Raw genomic sequence first — 6,495 nt, forward strand, 5'->3', positions numbered from 1 at the left:
GATTTTATTTATTTATTCGACAGAGATAGAGACAGCCAGCGAGAGAGGGAACACAAGCAGGGGGAGTGGGAGAGGAAGAAGCAGGCTCATAGCGGAGGAGCCTGACGTGGGACTCGATCCCATAACGCCGGGATCACGCCCTGAGCCGAAGGCAGACGCTTAACCACTGTGCCACCCAGGCACCCCCATCACAGTATTTTTATGCAGTTAGACATAAATTCCTGCAGTCGATATCTAAGCTACACATGTTCATTTAACATAAAAATGATTCAACAAGAAAACAAAACAAAGCACCCTAATTGCTATGCCATATGCAAAAATTGCTGTGGAAATGTAAGCTAGAGTAACTGGTATTTATAAACAAAAGGCAAATGTGGTACCAGGAGATGAGGTGCTCTAGGTCTGGGACTACTATTTTCCGATACAGGGCAAGATTTTTTTTTTTTAAATATTTCTGAACTACTTTTTCTTTTTCCATTAGTTATGGCTGAAGGCAATATCTGATATATATTTCCATCAGAGTGAGAATCAACCAGATAATACATGCAAAATTATAGAAATTACACAGATAATCTGGAAAGTGCTTTATAATTGTCAACCATTAATAAGTTTCACTGGTGTGCCAGAATGCATTTCCTGAAGGTAAAGGATATTCAGAGATGTCCAAAGTGAAGACAGCTTCTGGCTTCAAAAACATGTGATATTGGTAAGAAACAAGAAGGTATAGGACTCTATCTGACCCTGAGATGAGGGGTGTGTGAGGTGGAGGAGAGACTGGGAGATGAACAGTAGTACCTCACACTCTTAAATCAAGACTTTATCATACATTTGTTCCCAGTTGTGCCCTAATTGTTCTTAGTCTTTGACAAACTGCAGGTAGAATTGAGTGGAGCTCTAACTTTATATTTAATACATTCCAGATTCAAAGTCACACACTAGTCTGATCCAATGGTTTTTCCTTCATAATTATTCTGTTGATGGTGATTTTCCTTTTAATCAAATGAAACTCATCAGGAGAAGGAAGGGAATAAACCTACATTTACTGGACATTAAGTGTATTAGCCAATGTGTTAAGTGTTGGAGATCAAGCATTATTTAATAAAATTTGCTGTCCTCCTGTAGTTCAATCTACTCGAGAAAACAAAGATATATACAAATAATCAAAAGAGAATGTGAAATTTTCAAAAAGTCACTAAACAACAAAATGTATAAGAAACATGGAAAAGAGATTAATTCTTACAGAGTGAAAACTGTCTCTATTCAGTGTATTTGAAGAGGACTACATAAATGATGGGGTACCAAAATCGAGTTCTAAAGGGCAAAACAGGAATTCACTAAATACAAGATGGATAATATCATAATTTTCCTCCTCCTGTTTGTCTTCCTTCTCTCTACTTCTAGTTGATCCTGCGTCTGCTATGGCTATCCTTGTTTATTATTTATTGAGCCATTACTCTATAATGGCCACTACACTGAATGTTGCAGGAAGTTTCTTACTGACTTTCCTCCCCCTGCTCCTCCCCCCCTCCTCCTCTTCACCCCCCTCCCAGTCTTCCTTAGCCTGTCCCATTGGAGACCTCACTGCGCTCCCCCTGCCTTAAGGACAAAGAAGGGCTGGACCCACGTGGGCCCACTGGTCTAAGGTGGGCTGAGTTAACCCTTCGTGGACCAGACACCAGAGCCCAGAGGAGGCAGAGGGGACAGGAGGCTGCCTGATCTGCAGCCTGCGCTGCCCCCTGGTGGAATCCCAACCCTATGACTGCTAATACTTTGCTAATAAGCAAAATGAGGTTCATAAAATTGAACACATCGCAATCAGGTAATTGGAAAGAAACAATAAAACTTCAGGATTAATGGAGTAGTAAACAAATAATTGGGCCTTGTTGGTGCCACGTATCTTTATGGTTCAAGGTAATTGGTGTTAATTCTTTATGCTTCTGTGATTCTTCGAGGTCTTTAAAAATATTTGACAAACCTTTGTTGAGGCTACTTATTCTTGACAAAGATAACATATTATTTTAAAATAATCAAAAAATAATAAAAATCAAAATCATTCCAAATTTTGAATGCAAAAACTTGACCTGGAGGAGATAATCTTATATCCTTTGTTTCCTTTATCTTTAAAAGTGAATAGTCTAGAAAGTTCAATACACTGTTAACAGAATATAAGATTCAGAAACAAACGTAAAAGTATCGCTTTTGCTATTATGACTGAAGGACACACGTTATATTCTTAAAGTAACATTTTAAATAATAGGTATTTTGTTCATATGAATGCAGAAAGCAGGCAATAGATCATGAATTTTAGAGCTGATTTAAAATTTTTTTAAGGTCTATTTCAACTGAAAGCCTGTATCCAGGTCACTAATGTCATGTGCTCATTCTGTTGACTGTATAATGGAAGTAAAAATTCGGCTTCAGGAGATAGTTTTACAGTACCTGTGTCTCAGACCAGTTTCCAGCAAATTCTAACAGTGAAAGTATATTTGTCTCCACAACAATATACTGTGGAAAATTTCAGCACACTCATATGGTATGAACAGTGTGTTAAATTTCTTTTGACCTGCAGTGAAAAGTTCATGGGGAAAAATAAACCAACACCTTATTTTATAGAGTCAAATAGGAGAGGATGGAATCTCATCAGAGATGATGTGTAAAACAATTTCGGCATGACCTTCTTTATCATATCAATTGAAAACATAAAATGGTAACAATATTTTAGATGAAATTGAAAAGCAGGTACAATCCCAGACCATAATCTGAAAAGAAGAGTTTGCCGGTAGTGCAAAAATTGTCCCTTATAAGAGGGAAGGCTCGGAAGCAGAGCCAAGTGAACAGAAGTTTCCTTGATGACCAGACTGAATTACCTCTAGTCTGTAATGAACATATACCCATGAAACACGATAAATTAAATACTTATCGAATTATAGGTAGGAAATACAAATGACAAAAAGTAATATCAAAGTACCGTAATTGAAATTTTTAAATAAAAGAAGAGAATGATTGAAACAGAAAGTAGATAATTATATAATGGAAGAATTTCAAAATAAAATGCAGAACTTCCCTGAAACAAATGAATTGCTGAATTCAGAAACTGAAAGTCTTCCCTGAATTCCAGAGAAAAAATACTGTAGACTAATAAAAAGCGTTTAGCATCTTCAGTATCATCTAGTTTTTATTTTACTTCCACTGCAATTTACTTGAATCATAAATTACTAGAACATTTTAAAAATTTAATCCTACATTTACTTATCTATCTTATTATTTTAAATTTTTTTCTGTTATTTTTATTGGGTCCAGATGGTTAATCAGTGCTTTAAAGTGGATTCAGAATTTCTTTATCTCAGTAGATGATCACTTTATATCACTTCTATGAATATTTTACTTAAATGTATGAATTCTCTAATGTTAGGTTATCTCTGTATCATTAGACCAAGCTTATTAACAAGTTTTTTTCCACAAATATCTTATAACCTTCCTTATTTTTTTTTTGTTTGTTGTTAGGCTATCAGGTAGTAAGTCAGGAACATTAAAATTGTTTTTGTGATGGATTTTTGAATTGTTCTGCTTAATTCTGTCCTTTCTATATTTTGAGACTGTAGTAAGAGATCCACATATGTTTAGAATTCTGTATCTACCTGGTGAATTGAAATATGCCCATTATACATATGGCCTCTTTATATCTAATGATGCTATAAAGTTTATTTCATTTGATGACCATAATACTAACCATAACAATAATAATATCTAACAATTTTTGAATATCTACTTATGTGCCAAACATTTTTTAGTTGCTGTATATGTATCATCTTATTTAATCCTCTCAATAAAATGATGAATAGGCATTACTATTATCAAAATCTTCCAATACAGATGATGAACATATGTAACTTGACCATGCTGACAGAATTTACAAGAGCAAGCATCCTAAATCCAGGTAGTCTGGCTTCCAAGTCCATGCTCTCAAACACTACACCAGCCTCCTTTTGATTAGTGTTGCAAGAAATACCTCTTTTCATTCTTTAATTCACAAACTTACTTTGTAAACTTACGTTTTAAGTATCTCTTGCAAATTGATATAGCTGGATTTATTTTTATCCAGTCTAAACTTTATGTATTTTAGATGGGGCTTTATTCATTTTAAATGTATTGTCATATTTGTAATTATTTCTATCATGTTATTTTACATTTGTTTTGCTTTTTCAACACATTTTCTGTTCTCTCTTGCTCTATTTTTTAAAAATAGAGGCAAACCACATGTAAAGGGCATCAATTTTAAATGCACATCCTGCTGATTTTTGTTGTATCTCTACAGTTGTATAATTACCACCTAAATCAAGACACAGGCTGTTTTGTTTGGGGGATGGTTAATTTTATGTGCCAACTTGACAGGGCCGCAGGGTCACCAGATAATTTGGTTAAACATTATACTGAATGTGTCTGTGAAGGTGCTTCTGGGTGAGATTAACATTAGAATCTGTAGACTGAGTAAAGCAGATTGCCCTTCCCAATGTGGTGAACGCCGTTCAATCTGTTAAAGCCCCAAACACAGCAAAAAGGCTGAGGGAGGGAGAATTTTCTCCCTCCTTCTCTCTGCCTGTCTCTGCATTGGGACATTGGTCTTCTACTGCCTTTGGACAGAGAGTGGAGCTTATACCATGGAGTCTTCCAGGACTTAGACCTTTGGACTCAGACGGAAAGATGTATGTCATCAGCTCTCCTGGGTCTTTAACATGCTGGTTGAAGTTTTTGGAATTTCTCAGCCTCCATTATCACCTAAGCCAATTCCTTATAGTAAATCTCTTTGTGTGTGTGCGTACGGGCTCATGCACACACTTAAGAGTTTTCTTTTCTGAAAACTCTAATACACTTTGCCTTTTTAAAGTTTTTATGTTGTATTTTCTCTTTATTTTTTGAAAGTTATGGATTTTGTTTTTATTTTATTAGCGATATTTTAATTTTTAATGTTAATACTTAATTTAAAATCTAAAATTCGTCCTTTATGTCTCCCTTCCTCCAAAACATTATAACAATCTTAAAACATTTTAACTTCAATTATACCCCTGACATCTCACATGTAGTTACCTTGCAACACTTTAATTCTACCTCAGTGAGGTTTCTATTACTTATATTTGTCGTCATCAACATCACCATTGTGATCATAATTTTTGTTTTTGTTCAACGTAACATAACTTGCTAAGATTGAAACCCACATCTGTTTGATACCAGAAAGGGAACTCACCCATCTGCTCCATTTGCTCTCCAAGTATATCATGATAGAATGGAGAAAACAAATGACCATAGGGAGGATCTCACTTTAAATGAGTTTTATATCTGAAAAGTGAAGTTTTGCAGCTTTAACAGAAGGGGTAATGAACCATGAGAGACTGTGGACTCTGGGAAACAAACCGAGGGCTTCAGAGGGGAGGGGAGTGGGGGACTGGAATAGGCCGGTGATGGGTATTAAGGAGGGCACATATTGCGTGGTGCACTGGGTGTTATATGCATATAATGAATCATGTAACATTGCATCAAAAACTGGGGATGTACTGTATGGTGACTAATATAACAAAATAAAAATTATTTTTAAAAAAGAGAAAAAATAAAGTCGTGGACAATGTAGCGGAAAGGATGTATTGCAAGCAAAGGGGTTCTGGTGTGCTAGGGGGATGGGCTTAGGTGCTTAGAGAAGGGGACCGAACCCACTGAGATGATAATCTTACTCAGTAATTTGCAGCACCAACCTAGAATAGTTTCTTAATACCTAACTTGGTCTATGTTCCCAGGTAAACAGTCTCTTGCAATTTTTTTTTTAATCTTTAGGCTTACCACATTATAAAAAATATCACTCAAATTAATCTCTCTGTTTGGGTGGCAAAAGGAATCTTAGTTTATTTTAACATGGAAAGTTGCCCCCAAGGAGGAGACAGTGAAATGCATAAAGATCATTAGCCTGAATACCCTTCTACATATGAAAATAATTTTATATTTCTGCTATAAAGCTCCTTCCCTTTCAGATTGTGAAGAGCAATGCATAGAAAGATAAATTAATCAAAATATTCTCAATCAAAACCAAGGAACTCAAGGTTAGTAAATGAATTGCTCTCCATTAAGGAATAGTTGTACTATGATTTTGGCATTAATAAGCATTGTATGTAGGGAAATATTTATCTAAGAGTTGAGTACTTTAACAAACATACAAAAAAGAAAAATTTATGCAAACACATGTAAAGTTTAGTTTTAAAAGTCTAAATAGCTATGAAGGGGTACCTGGATGCCTCAGTCTGCTAAGCATCTGACTCTTGATTTCTGCTCAGGTCATGCCTCAGAGTGATGATGGAGTCTGCTTACGATTCTCTTTCCATCTTCCTTTGCCCCTCCCCATGCTTGCACTCTCTCTTGCTCTCTCTCTAAAAAAAATTAAAAAATAAATAAATAGTGGGGTTTTTTTTAAAGATTTTATTTATTTATTTGTCAGAGAGAGAAAAAGAGCGA

Source organism: Ursus americanus, chromosome 24, assembly GCF_024610735.1.
Source record: "Ursus americanus isolate L20-20 chromosome 24, mUrsAme1.1.p, whole genome shotgun sequence".
Classification (NCBI taxonomy): Eukaryota; Metazoa; Chordata; class Mammalia; order Carnivora; family Ursidae; genus Ursus; species Ursus americanus.